This window comes from Miscanthus floridulus, chromosome 17 (genome assembly GCF_019320115.1).
Source record: "Miscanthus floridulus cultivar M001 chromosome 17, ASM1932011v1, whole genome shotgun sequence".
In the NCBI taxonomy this organism is placed as follows: domain Eukaryota; kingdom Viridiplantae; phylum Streptophyta; class Magnoliopsida; order Poales; family Poaceae; genus Miscanthus; species Miscanthus floridulus.
Window position 1 is genome coordinate 32,699,273 of NC_089596.1, and position 14,294 is coordinate 32,713,566.

The window sequence follows — 14,294 nt, forward strand, 5'->3', positions numbered from 1 at the left end:
GGTGAGAACATTATTACGTTCGTAAATGAATCCTTGTATGTAAAGTTTTCAAAATCTACTTGGTGGATTGATTTAGGTGCAACTATTCATGTTGCTAATTCATTACAGGGATTCCGTTCGATGAGAACTTTGCAAAGAAGCGAAAGTTTCATTAAAGTCGCAAATGGAGAACAAGCAGATGTTGAGGCCGTTGGCGATCTTCTGCTAGAGCTTGCTGATGGCTTCATACTTTTTCTTAGAGATGTTCTTTATGTACCTTCTTTGCAAAGAAACTTGATTAGTGTATCAAAGTTGGACCATGATGGTTATGATTGTCATTTTGGAAATGGCAAATGTCAGATATTGTTTAATAATAGATGTATTGGTCTTGCCTTCCGACAAGACGAGCTTTATTTGTTATCACTTCGTGAAAATGTGAATTCCGTATGTGATGTGAATGAGAATGTATCCTCATCGAACAATGCAAACAGAAAACGAAAGAGAGCTCACGATGCGTTGTCGAAATTATGACACTATCGTTTAGGCCATATTTCGTGGGGGAGAATAGAAAGACTAGTTAAGAATGATATTCTTCCTCCATTAGAGCTCTCAGATTTAGAACAATGTAGAGATTGCATAAAAGGAAAGTATGTAAAGAAAATTAAGAAAGATGCCAAACGAAGCGTAGGAATTCTACAGATTATTCACACAGACATATGTGGTCCTTTTCCTGTGAAAAGTGTGGATGGTTATGATTCATTCATAACATTCACAGATGATTACTCTCGTTTTGGCTATATTTATCCAATTAAAGAAAGAACAGAAGCGTTGGATAAATTCAAAATATTTAAAGCAGAAGTTGAAAATCAGCATGATTTAAAGATTAAGATAGTCAGGTCTGACCGTGGGGGAGAGTACTACGGTCAGCATACCCCATATGGACAAGTTCTTGGACCTTTTGTAAGGTTCTTACAGGAGAATTGTATAGTCGCCTAGTATTCAACACCGGGCGAACCTCAGCAAAATGGAGTAGCTGAAAGACGTAACCGTACCCTGATGGATATGGTGCGTAGTATGATAAGTTACTCCATTTTACCGATGAGTCTGTGGATGGAGGCGTTAAAAACCGCCATTCATATTCTCAATAGAGTACCAAGTAAGTCGGTGCCCAAAACACCGTATGAGTTGTGGACAGAAAGAGTACCCTCACTTAACCACTTGCGTGTGTGGGAGAGCCCTGCTGAGGCTAAAGTTTTTAACCCAAATATTGGGAAGCTAGATCCCAAAACAGTGAGTTGCCATTTCATTGGCTACCCAGAAAAGTCAAAAGGTTTTCGTTTCTACTATCCTAATAGACATACAAAGTTTGTGGAAACGAGACACGCTGTCTTCCTAGAGGATGAAATGATTAGGGGGAGCATGGTAGCTCGAGAAATTAACCTTGAAGAGAAGCGGGTGTATGCACCCACTCCGATCATTCATGAGCCATTTTTCTCACTACCTGCTGTTGCTGCACCGACAATACAAGACACTGTGGTGCCAGTACCTATTGTTATCCCACCTGTGGCAACAATGAATGATGATGAGGAACCTGTGCCTCAGGATCCTATAGAACCTATTGCCACACATGAGGGGGAGCAACAACAACCTCAAACAGAAAATGTGCCAAATGAGGAGGTCCCTAAAAGGTCTCAAAGAGTTAGAAAATCAGCGATTCCTGCTGATTATGAAGTGTACAACACTGAAGAATTTCAAATGGAGGATGATCCCACCTCATTTGAAGAAGCCATAAAAAGTGATCATTCATCAAAGTGGCTTGAGGCCATGGAAGATGAAATGAGATCAATGAATGCGAATAAAGTTTGGGATTTGGAGATAATTCCTAAAGGAGCCAAAATAGTAGGCTGTAAATGGGTCTACAAAACAAAACTTGACTCTCAAGGGAATATAGAGAGATATAAAGCCCGACTTGTGGCAAAAGGTTTTACACAAAGAGAATGGATTGATTACAATGAGACCTTTTCTCCAGTCTCATGTAAGGATTCCTTCAGAATCATAATGGCATTAGTGGCACATTACGATGTAGAATTACATCAGATGGATGTAAAGACGGCATTTCTCAACGGAGACTTAGAAGAAAATGTTTACATGGCACAACCGAAAGGTTTTGTCATGGAAGGAAAAGAACATTTGGGATGCCGCCTAAAGAAATCCATTTATGGATTAAAACAAGCTTCAAGACAGTGGTACTTGAAGTTTGATCAGACAATAAAGAATTTTGGGTTTAAAGATAATGTTGAGGACAATTGTGTCTACGCAAAGTTTAAGAATGGGAAGTTTATCTTCCTTGTCCTGTATGTGGATGATATCTTACTTGCTAGTAGTGATGTCAGTCTACTACTGGAAACAAAGAAGTTTTTGTCCTCAAAATTTGATATGAAAGATCTTGGTGAAGCTTCGTTCGTTCTAGGGATCGAGATTCACCGAGATAGAAGTAAAGGGGTATTAGGACTGTCACAAAAGACATACATAGAAAAAGTCTTAAAGAAATTCAGTATGCACAAATGTAGTCCCTCACCTGCTCCTATAGTCAAGGGCGACAGATATGGGGATTTTCAATGCCTCAGGAACCAATATGAGATCGATCAAATGAAAGTGGTTCCATATGCTTCAGCTGTCGGAAGCTTGCAATATGCTCAAGTGTGTACGCGCCCTGACTTGGCATTTGTTACCGGGTTACTTGGCAGATTCTAGAGCAATCCTGGAATAGAACACTGGAAATTGGTAAAGAAAGTTTTGCGTTATTTGCAAGGAACGAAAGGCCTCATGATGACGTATAGAAGATCTGATTCACTCCATATAGTGGGATATTCAGATTCTGATTATGCGGGAGATAATAGAAAATCCACGTCTGGATATGTGTTCACTCTTACAGGGGGAGCTATTTCATGGAAAAGCTCAAAGCAAACCGTCACTACATCGTCCACAATATATGTCGAGTTTGTAGCGTGTTATGAGGCAACGGGGCAGGTGAACTAGCTAAAGAAGTTCATACCCGGTTTGAAGGTGGTTGACGACATCAATAGACAACTGAAGTTATACTGTGATAATAATCCAACAGTATAGTATGCTCACAACAATAGGTCAAGTGGTGCTGCCAAACACATTGACATAAAGTATTATGTTGTGAAGGATAAAGTCCGGGATCAAATGATAAGTCTTGAGCATATAAGTACCGAAAAGATGCTCGCGGATCCGCTTACAAAAGGCTTACCACCCAACGTGTTCAGAGAATATGTAGCCGGCATGGGTTTAAGGGAAAGCCTATGATTCCTGGACTATAAAGGGCCCAAAAGTTAAAGTAACTATTTCAGATCAGAGACGTGCATTGTAGCTGTTAAATCTATCGGCGATTGACCGTGACGATGAAACATGCTCTATGCATCATCTGTGAAGAAATGAGTAAGGATAAAAGGATTGAAGTTTAAAGTTTAAAGATAAAAGTAATAGTGAGATCAAGGGGGAGAATGTTAGATTGATCTCCCAACCAATAAGCCCAACGGCCTATTGGGCCTTGGTCATGCGCCCTGATCAGGGGCGCCCAACCCTACATGGTTGGTGGGCCCCCGTCGCACTGCGCTATATATAAAGAGGTGGGGGCCGGCGGCTCGAGGTACGAGGTTCACCGTGAGCCGCAAACCCCACCGATAAACCATAGACCGATCTAAGAGAGCGCGCAGCCAGCGACGGGAAGCTCCACTGACTTCGCCGTCGACACTGCTACGCCGTCCGTCTGCACTGCATCGACGTCCGTGCCACCTCTACTCCACCCGTCGCTGCCCGTGTGCTGCCTCCATCACCGAAGCTGAGATGGCCAGCTCAACCGCGACTCCCTCCGAGGGCTCAGGTTCAACACCAGCACCCCTACCCTATCTCCCTCTCGGTGTAGTGTTCTAGGTTTAGATGTGCATGTGCTATTACGGATCCAAGTGTTTCCCTGCTAGATCTACTGCTAGAGATCCTAATTGATATTAACAGATAGGCCCACAATGAAGCAAGTCGAGATGAGACTTGAGGTACTGCAAAGCGCGGCAACCAACATTGAAAGCACTCCAAGAACTGTGGGACACGTAGTGAACATTCCTTCATCTGGACAAAGAAGTTGCAGTAATGACGGGAACAACATCAGCAGGAGGTTTAGTATGGAAAGTGAGATGTTGCTGTCCATGGATCTCCCACGGTAACTTCCATTTGTAACATACTAGTATCAGGGCGCGCGCCTTCGCGCGCCCGTGCAGCAATACGTGAAATTATAAGTATGCTCATCAAAACTCTATTTTAATGTGGCCTTCTTGTAACTGACCTGTTTCGAGACGGTAATTCAGGTGAGGAGGAAGATCTAGAAAAAAGTTTCAGTATATTAGTGTTTTATTTATGAACCATGAAAAGTCTGCGTTGAAACTGAAACCCCGTTCTCCTGGCTCTGTCGTTTGTTGTTGATGTGGAAAACGCTTTGGAGGTCCTCCTCCCAATAGCTTCTAGGCTGAAAAATCAAAAAACGTAAACGAAAGCTACGTTAGGGCTCGATTTGATTATTCAGTAAGCTAACTAAAAGGATAATGAAAATGAGCTCGTCAAGCATCAGTTAGTTTACCTGCAAGTTTGTGCTGGTTGTTCCGTCTTCAAAAGCATACTGCCCATTGGTAGCCTCGGACAGAGGCAGGTCCAGCGGGTTGAGGCCTCTCGAAGCCGTTTGGAACGAATGACTGGAACACATCTCCTTGGTTGCTGAACAGAAACCCTGGGCTACAGTTCTGCAGTGAGAAGACCGAGCTTGGAATATCTGAATTTTGACAGCGCCATGTGTGAGTAATCTACTAATTTGGTTGACTGGTCTATCACAGGACAGGGCATGCTCAAAAGGGGAAAGTCTAAACTTACATCTTTTTGTAGGAGGGTAACAATGATGCACATATCACCACAAGATCGAGAAGCAACCATTCATTACAATCGTCAGAAGTCTTGTGTCAGCCTGATTCACAATTTTGTGGAACAAATGGCAGCTATCTTTCTGAAGTTGAGGATTCAGAACCAGACCATGAACCTATTATTTAAAAAGAACGTTATGAACAACAATAGCAAACTGTGAACAGGATATTCATCTCAATGGATTTCCTCAAAAAATCCATACAATGGAGACTGATATTGTTGAGTTTGTAACATAAAACCTTTAAAAGCTAGCATGTGAATAAGTATTTAAAAGTAAGTCAGTAAGATAGGAAGAAATATAGCTATTCAATGAGACCCACTTGAGCAGTACCAGAGGATGAAGAGGCAACAGCTTTTAGCACTTTGTAAAATCTATTTTTGTGTCATCTCTAATGTTCCGCCAGTAGATTAAAAAGTATCTTTTTCCCTCTGAAAATCTAGCAGCAAATACCAAATTCAGTGCAGAAGCAATTTTTGAGTGTCACTGAATCATAATGCAGAACTAAAATTAGCTGTTGCTTCCCAAATTAGGACCTGATTTTGCTTTAGCCCCAAATTAGAAAAAGGTAACGATACAGCCATCAACAAAGGACAACAGTAACTGTTTAACCTGCATATAGTAATCTTTATTACCAAAGTTAACCAAAGTATTAGGCAGATCTCAATCATTAACCAACGCATCTCACGTTATCATACACAAGGAAAAGTAAACCCTCTCGTTTAATCAGGAAACGGTGATATGTGAATGCTGTTGAAATTTAAATTAACAAACTAAAAACCTCGGTTATCATTTTTTTACTAAACTTTACAGAACATGAAACTTGTAGAGCATACCAGAGGGTGGCCTGCTCCTAACCTTACATAATCCTACCAAATTCATTATTTATTATAACAGGGAAAAGTTTTAGAAAGCAACCATACCTAGAGATAGGCTGTTTTTTTTTCGTCACACCACAAATACCTGGAATAAGTTAGTAAAGCACATTTACGTTGACAACAATAGAATCCAAAAAATATATTCATCAATTGACATCTAGCGGGTCTTGAGAAGCACTTAATTTTTTTGGTATAAATCCTAAATACTCACCAATAGAAGAACATGTCCACCAAGGCCAACCGATTGCTTAAACACTCGGAGGTACCCTCCTGGACCGTAATAGTGGAAGATCAGAAATTTAGCATTAGGGGACTCAGAAGATCCGATGAGACAAAGCTGAACCAGTCACGGTAATACATGGCCACTGCAGGCAATTTTTTAAGGAAATCAACATCTATTAACTCCAACAGATAGAATAGATAGAGGATTAATAGAACCCTAACAACACAGCCATTGACAGAGGCATGAAAAGAGCGGCGGCCAATCACCTGTGCAAGCGGAAGATGTAGGAAGAGGCTTTCTCGGGGAGGATCCACGACACAGAGCAGCAGGAGAGCGCAACCGCCAGATCAACCCACCGAGCTTCGCCGCCGCCGCGGCCAACAAGAAGGGCGAAACCCTAGGTCGGGTTGCCGCTACCCTGGGGCCGCGTGGCCGTCGCTAAACCCGGCGCGAGAGGGAAGGGCCATGGATGAGGAGGAGGACGAGAGGAGGAGGGTGGCCGTCGTCGTGCCGAGGGCCAGCCACCACCGAGGCTACCTGGATGCGCCGTCGCCCGTCCGTCAGGAGGGAGAGAGCGAAGACGAGAGAGACGGAAGGGGAGGAGAAGTTTCCCAAACAAAAAGCTGAAGCTGAGTATATATTTGTTCTCCTGAATTCAGACAAGAAGCTGAAGCAGCTACAAAGAAGCCAACGAAGAGCGAAAAAAAGTAAAGAGAATCACGAGGAAGTGCTTCGGGTAAAAGCCGATTCAGTAAATCGTGGGCGTATACTTCGAGATCTGACGGCGGTAAAAATTTTGGGCGACGTGGACGGGGCTCCTGTCGGAGGAGCAGGGCGGGCTTGTTTGGGTAAATATATGGATGACATTTTTAGTCTACGCGTCATACCACGCTTTACATGTCTTCAGTAGAGCTTCCTTTAAGTATAGAGCTGTATGTAAGCTATATTTTTGCTCAACTAATTTTGATTTTGGAGGCCAGAAGCAGAATGTTATATCCGTCTTCTTACTGGGATCGAATGACTCTTTGAAAATTACTCCGTATGCAATAATACTTCTAGTGAGCCTTTACCTCAACTCAGTCACGTCTTTCCTTGGACTGGTAACTGGTTGCTGTATAAGTGTTATACAAAAATGCGTTTTAGTTCCTGGTCTACTGGCACTGCTGCTTGGAGTAAGTATGAGAGGGATGAGAAATTTTAATTTGCAATTTTGAAATTGCGCTGGTATTTGAATACGCTGAGATCGTCCATTTGGAGTCAAGCAAGTTTTGAACTTTCAAGAGGTGTCCGAATTGAATTGGGTGTCTTTGAAGAGATCCAGATTCTCCTATAAAATTTTCAGATCTAGATTCTCTCTAGAGATGTTTCTCTGCTGAAATAAAATCACTTGGCAAGAATCAATGAAACCATTAGGCTATTGATTCAGATTCTCCTTGAAATGAACTAAAATCACTGTGAAACATGTATTTAAGTGATTCTTATTCCTAGTTCAAAACAGAGAAACGTTTTTTGTGTGTTCCATGGAGAATTGCTTCATTAAATAGACTATTTGGTAGGGATTCTGGAGATTCACTTGAGAATCCAAAACGTTTCTAGCATCTAAATGCACCCTAAATCTTGTCCCACCACCCCTCCTTAGCTAATTTCTTTTGAGTGAAGTCCATTTGACCCTCTTAAACCAGTGACTAAACCTCCTCCTCCCTCCCCCCATCTCAACTTAACAATAAGAAATATTACATGCCCCAACTTTCAAAATCGGACAAATCCTCCCTACAACAGTTGAAAGGTTTTCGGGCACATCATTGTTTTTATTAATTAAAAGCAAATCAGGTAAATACTACATAAGAATCTAAACCATAGAAAATATCAACATCCAAGGAATTCTAATAGATATATGAGGACAAGAGACATCTAAATAAAATATTGGAGCCCGTGAAATTATCTATGGAAGCTTCCAAAAATTGGATTGAACTCTAGTAAAATCAGAACATATCCAAAAAAAAGTAGAAAATCCTCTAAACACTATAATCAATGTCTAAAAACATTTTGGAAACTTTTCCCAACAAAAATATGAGATGCGTCTTGCATGATGTAACCAACACAAATACAACTAGAATTACTTTTTGTTGCATTTATGATGGTTGCATCTCATGTTTTTGCTGTTAAAAGATTTTTAAAATATGTTAATACATCAATTAGAATGACAAAATATTTTTTATATTTTTTCCATTTTCCTAGAGCTACATCCAATTTTTGAAAGCTTCCAAAGATAATTTCACGAGCAACAAACTCATTTAGGCCTCGTTTGGCAACAGTAAGAGCAGAAACCAATGGAGAATCAAAGCACAAGTGGACTAGGTCGATCACTCTTGATCCCCTCCCACCCCAGGTTGGTTAATTAGTTAATTCCTAAGCGCTTTGGAATGGGCTTGGATCAGATAGATAATAGATTGGCACGGTTTGCCTCTTTCCAACACATACCTTTGCATTCTTTGTCTCAAATCAAATTGCAAACATGATAAAAAAAAATCAAATTGCAAACATAGCATCCATCAACAGAAAAAAAATTATTTGTATATAGTATGTAATGTGGGTGCAAATTCACTTATATCCCCATGCAAACTCTCTGCATCACGCCGACGAAAAAAATGGTCGGCAGCTTGCTCGGTGCCCACTGCTGAGCACCCCCACGCGTAGCAACCCCTGGAATATATGGTATATGGACCTTTTCCTATAGGAAAAAGTCCATTTTAGCTCACTGAACTATTCTCAAAGTCTAGTTTTCCTCCCTGAAATTCAAAACCGGGCAAGCTACCTCCCTCAACTTTTAAAACCATTTTACCTCCCTGGCCCACTTATAGATGGTTTTCAAAGACGGTTTTATCTTTTTTTTTATCTCGGCTGTATTTTTGAAAAATCATAGTAAATCACAGAAAGATAATAAAATAGAAAAATTCAATTTTCTTAGACTCCACATGATTTCTTAGACTCCACATGAGTGGATCTACACAGTGAATATATACAGCCTGTTCGTTTCGTCGTAAACGATCGTGGATTATTTACTGCTGGCTGGTTTGGTGTGAGAGAAAAATACTGTTCCAGCTTATAATCCACGATCGTATACGATCGTATAAGCCCAACCGAACAGGCTAATAATATGGTATGCTTTTGAACAATTTTTTGTTGTAGCTTTAGATCTATGCTTTTCTATAATTAATTCAAATCTGCAGTTTCTATGGTCCAATCGTGGTGAATTTTTATGCTGGGCTAATTATTATATGATTGAATTGTAGTAAAAATTCAATGCTCTTTGGATCATGTATAACTGAGTTATAGATTTATTTAGTTTTATGCTTGTTAAATAGTTTAAAAATAGTTAAAAGTGTGTAAAAATATAAACGAGTATGAAATTTTTACTACAGTTAAAGCATACAACAATTAGACCAACATAAAAATTTCACCACAATTGGACCATAGAAACTGCAGCTATGAATTAATTACAGAAAATCATAGATCTAATGCTACAACAAAAACTTTGTACTAAAGCATACCATATTATATGTTTACTGTGTAGATCTACTCATGTGGAATCCAATAAAATTAGATTTTCCATTTTATGATTTTTTGTGATTTACTATGATTTTTCAAATATTCAACCAAAATAAATAAAAAGAAAAAGACAAAACCGTCTTTGAAAACCACCTATAACCGGGTAAGGGAGGTAAAATGAACGGTTTTAAAAGTTGAGGGAGGTGGCTTACCCAGTTTTAGAGTTCAGGGAGGAAAACTAAACTTCGAGGATAGTTCATGAAGATAAAATGGACTTTTTCCTTTCCTATATATATATATAGAAGAAGAAAAAATAAATAAGCAGAAGAAAGAAAACGGCCCAGTCAACCGTGTGCGCTCCCCATTCACTAAAATCTATCACGGGCCTTAAAGAAGCGGCCCAGAGGATCTTGCTCGTGGCGCCGTGGCGGCGGCCGGAGGCGCCAGCGTGCCTGCGGCCCGGCGATGCCATGCCACGGCCAGGTCGGGCAGCCTCCGCCTTCCCCTTGGGGCGGAGGACAGAAATGTCCTAGGTTTGCTGGCTGCTCGGCTGGCCAAGAACTTCCTTGATGGGCGACCTGTCCGAGTCCCGAAATGCTCGATGCCGCCGGCGAGGCCCCGCCACGTCCAGGTGGAAGGCGTGCGCGCGGAGCCACTGACTTAGCTGCCACACCTCAGAAGTGAAGTTCAGCGATTTGTCCGCCGCACTTCATCTCGCTGTTGTCCTGGGGGTACTCTCTTTCAAATTTTTGATTGATGATGTCGCCCGTTATCCGTTTGTCGTTATGCCTCCGAGGGCTCTCTAATAAGTTGTTTTTCACAGGGTATTTCTCGTGGTCAACTAAGTTGCTATTGTTTACTCTTCAACCTTGCCGCCTTGCATTTCATCAATTTTCAGTCCGAAGGTGACTTGTCTGACATAGACATACCGTCGTGTGTTAGGAGGTGCGGTCATTTGACAATGGCAGAACAAGGTTGAAACTTTGCACTCACAAATTGATTAGATTCTTCATCCTTTCAGCCTAGTCAAGAATTACCTAAGTTCTGGGGTCAAAGTACTACCTTATTTTACTGCATCCACAGGATTGCACGAGCATGTCCTTCATATTTAGGATTCGGAGATGTCTCCGGTTTTACAAGTTCAACCATGGCCCTCTGCTTCACTCCTCAAAATCATATGATGCTTGTGGCAGCCATAGCAGCACTGCACCTGCTAAATCTCCTGGCAGTCACACCAGTGCTCCACGCAGCCACCAACGTAGCACTGCCTGGTTGCCTTAGCAAGTGCGGCGAGGTCAGTGTACCTTACCCATTTGGTGTTGGTGCCGGTTGCTACTACGAGGGGTTTATGCTCACCTGTGACGAGACCTACAACCCCCCTAAGCTCTTCTTGGGCAATACTAGTGCTGTGCTCAACATTTCTCTGCATGATGGGAGGCTGGACATTGATAATGGTATCGCCAGTCTGACACGGAGAAATCTGTACAGTATGAACTGGGGGGTACCCCTTGACAACAGCATCTTCACACTGTCCTCTTTCTGGAACAACTTCTTCGTCATGGGGTGTGGGTTCAAGTTTCAAGTCATGCTGCCAGATTCAGAAAACATGATCGTTATGTGTAATTCATCATGCCTGAATGGGCATCCTGCGGTAGCCACCGATGGCACGTGCTCTGGTGTTGGCTGCTGCGAGGCATCCTTGCCGGGATCAAGCAACATGTATTCGATCAAGCTTGACCCTTTGGATGCAGAAAATGGCACAATGGAGCAGCCATTCAACGCTACCTTTGTCATTGCAGATAAAGAATGGTGGAACACAAACAATGGTATGTTGTTGCAGACGGCAGTCTTAGATGGCCTAGTCACACCATGGGGCATACCTGGCTCCGCTCCTCCGCTGCAGATCAAGGCTAGTGGCAAGTGGAATTTTAGAAACTTGTCTTGTGCAGATGCTCAGAGATCAAGTGATTATGGGTGCCTTAGCTCCAATAGTTACTGCCATGATCACTGGAATGGTGAATCATCAGGGTACATATGCCGCTGCAAACGCGGCTACGAGGGCAACCCTTACATAACAAATGGATGCCACGGTATGCAACTTGTCATTCACAGATTAAGTTCTAGTTTCACTTCATCACTGAAAAATGAGAGAAGAAAATAAAGTGTTCCAGTTTTGCTGTGCCAATTCTTCTCACAGCATCATGCTTCACATTTGTGGTTTGAATTGCAGCTGATACTCATGAGTGCACAATCGGAGATAAGTACCCATGCTTTGGCGATTGCATTAACATGGATGGATCCTATAATTGCGTCTGTCCACATGGCACATCTGGGAACCCCAAGAAACCACATGGATGCATCAAAGATACAGAAAAATTTTCAGGTAACAAGATCTTCCAATAACCTGTAGCTTCAATGGCTACAGTGTTATATTTTGACAGAAGCACTACTTGAAACATATTTGAACGATTGAATCCATATATTTTCCAGGATTAGCTGTTGCTACAGGAATTTGGTGTGGCGGAGGCCTTGTTCTTCTCATTTTCGCTGCTATTTTCTTGAGGAAAAAGCTAAGAGCCCGAAAAGCCAAGAAGTTGAGAAATTTTTATTTCAGGAAAAACCGTGGGTTGTTGTTGCAACAATTAGTAGACAAGGACATTGCTGAAAGGATGATCTTCAGCTTGGAAGAGCTAGAAAAGGCAACAAATACATTCCATGAGGATCGGAAGATCGGCAAAGGAGGTCATGGTACCGTCTACAAAGGCATTTTGTCTGACCAACGTGTTGTAGCCATTAAAATGTCAAGACGAGCAATACAGAGTGAAATTGACAATTTCATAAATGAGGTCACCATTCTTTCTCAAGTAAACCACAGAAATGTGGTAAAACTCTTCGGATGCTGCCTGGAGACAGAAGTTCCATTGTTAGTGTATGAGTTCATTTCAAATGCAACCCTTTATGAGCATCTTCATGTCAATTCTCCACAATCATTGCCATGGAGGGAACGACTGAGAATTGCCCTTGAAGTTGCGCGATCTCTTGCCTATCTACACTCTGCTGCTTCGATGTCAATAGTTCACAGAGATATCAAGGCTACCAATATTCTGCTTGATGATAATCTAACAGCGAAGGTGTCAGACTTTGGAGCTTCTCGAGGCATCCCTATTGATGAGACTAGAATAACCACAGCCATTCAAGGAACTTTCGGATATCTGGATCCAGAATGCTATAACACGAGACGGCTCACTGAGAAGAGTGATGTGTACAGCTTTGGTGTCATGCTTGTGGAGCTTTTAACAAGGGAGAAACCGCATATTTATGTGTCAGCGACTGGTGACAGTCTAGTGGAAAAGTTCCTGATACTACATAGGCAAGACAAGCTCACTGAGATACTAGACCCACAAGTGGCCAAGGAAGGGGAGGAAGAAGCCGGAGTAGTGGCAGAGATCACAGCAATGTGTGTAAGCTCAAGCGGGGAAGATAGGCCCACGATGAAGCAAGTCGAGATGAGACTTGAGGTGCTGCAAAGCTCAGCAACCAGCATTAAAACACTCCAAGAACTGAGGAGCACGTAGTGAACATTCCTTTAGCTAGGCAACTGAGTTGCAGTACTGATGGGAATGACATCAGCAGGCGGTTTAGTATGGAAAGGGAGATCTTGATGTCCATGGATTTCCCACGTTGACTTGGGTCACTTTGTACTCCCTTTATAATGTTTATAGATGTAATTATCAGTGTTCTATCACCTTAGATAGTTAATGCCTGTTTTCATGTTAACACTAAGCTCTCCATGCCTTCCATTTAAGCTTCTTCTGAGTCAGGGATATATGCCAGCTATATTTTTGCTCAACCAATTTGGAGGCTAGAAGCATAGGAATACAATATCTGTCTCCTTATTGGTAATGTGATACTCTACTTTGGTCCTTTCATTGAACGGTGGTTGCGCCTGCCGTCGTGCAGCCAGCCCGCCCTGGTTCCATTTTGTCTTGGACAAACTAGGATGTCACAAAGGTTTTTTTTCCCAGAGGGGACCAAGCATGTGTAGAATAGGTTTGTATGGTGTGCGGGAGTTGTGCTTGGTAGGGGTGCTCTGAGTCTGTTAGTTTCATCTGTGTTTAAGCGTGCAGTCGATATGAGTGTTGCTAGAAAAGTTATGTGCATAAGTTACATTGTTTGTAAAATTTACTATATAAAAAGTATTGCTAGAAAAATGATGTCGAGAAATTGTTGGCATAAATTTGTTCGCTAACAGTTATAAACAAAAATTTGGTTGCGGAGGTCATGTACAAATAATTGTTGTGATAAGTTATCTATAGAATTAAATAAAAAATATATTAATAATGTTATGAGAAGAAGTTGTGATCGTAAGTTTTTTTTGTCTCGCAGAATGTTATACACAGAACACTAGTATAGAACGGCGAGCACCTGTCGTGCCTCTCTCTCCTATGGTGCAACTGCATTGCAGAGAGGAAATCAATAGCCACATGTTCAAAGAAGTGAGATGTCAAAGAACATAACCATGCTCGCCAGCTTTCCGTCCGCGCTAATTATTCCGTCCGATGATTATGTGCTAAATATTTTCGTTCGCTCCGTGCCAATTATTTCTGTCCGACAATTATTTGCGCTAATTATTTCCATAGACGAAAAATAATAAAAAAACATTAACAAAATAGTGCCG

At 41.7% G+C, this 14,294-nt stretch overlaps 1 long non-coding RNA gene and 1 pseudogene across 3 annotated transcripts; one reads left to right on the plus strand and one right to left on the minus strand.

The window, feature by feature from the left end:
• Nucleotides 1-4,379: 4,379 nt before the first annotated feature.
• Nucleotides 4,380-6,915, minus strand: LOC136518974 (uncharacterized). Of its 3 annotated transcripts, none has more exons than XR_010774662.1 (6): nt 6,334-6,915; nt 6,056-6,114; nt 5,890-5,929; nt 4,921-5,083; nt 4,634-4,822; nt 4,380-4,522 (listed from the first exon to the last, which is right to left on the minus strand). It is a non-coding gene; the product is annotated as an uncharacterized lncRNA (long non-coding RNA). The 3 variants fall into 3 exon arrangements; XR_010774660.1 differs by having other exon boundaries at nt 6,056-6,209; XR_010774661.1 differs by lacking the exon at nt 5,890-5,929 and having other exon boundaries at nt 6,056-6,209.
• Nucleotides 6,916-9,990: 3,075 nt separating this feature from the next.
• Nucleotides 9,991-13,455, plus strand: LOC136518008 (wall-associated receptor kinase 2-like; annotated as a pseudogene).
• Nucleotides 13,456-14,294: the final 839 nt, after the last annotated feature.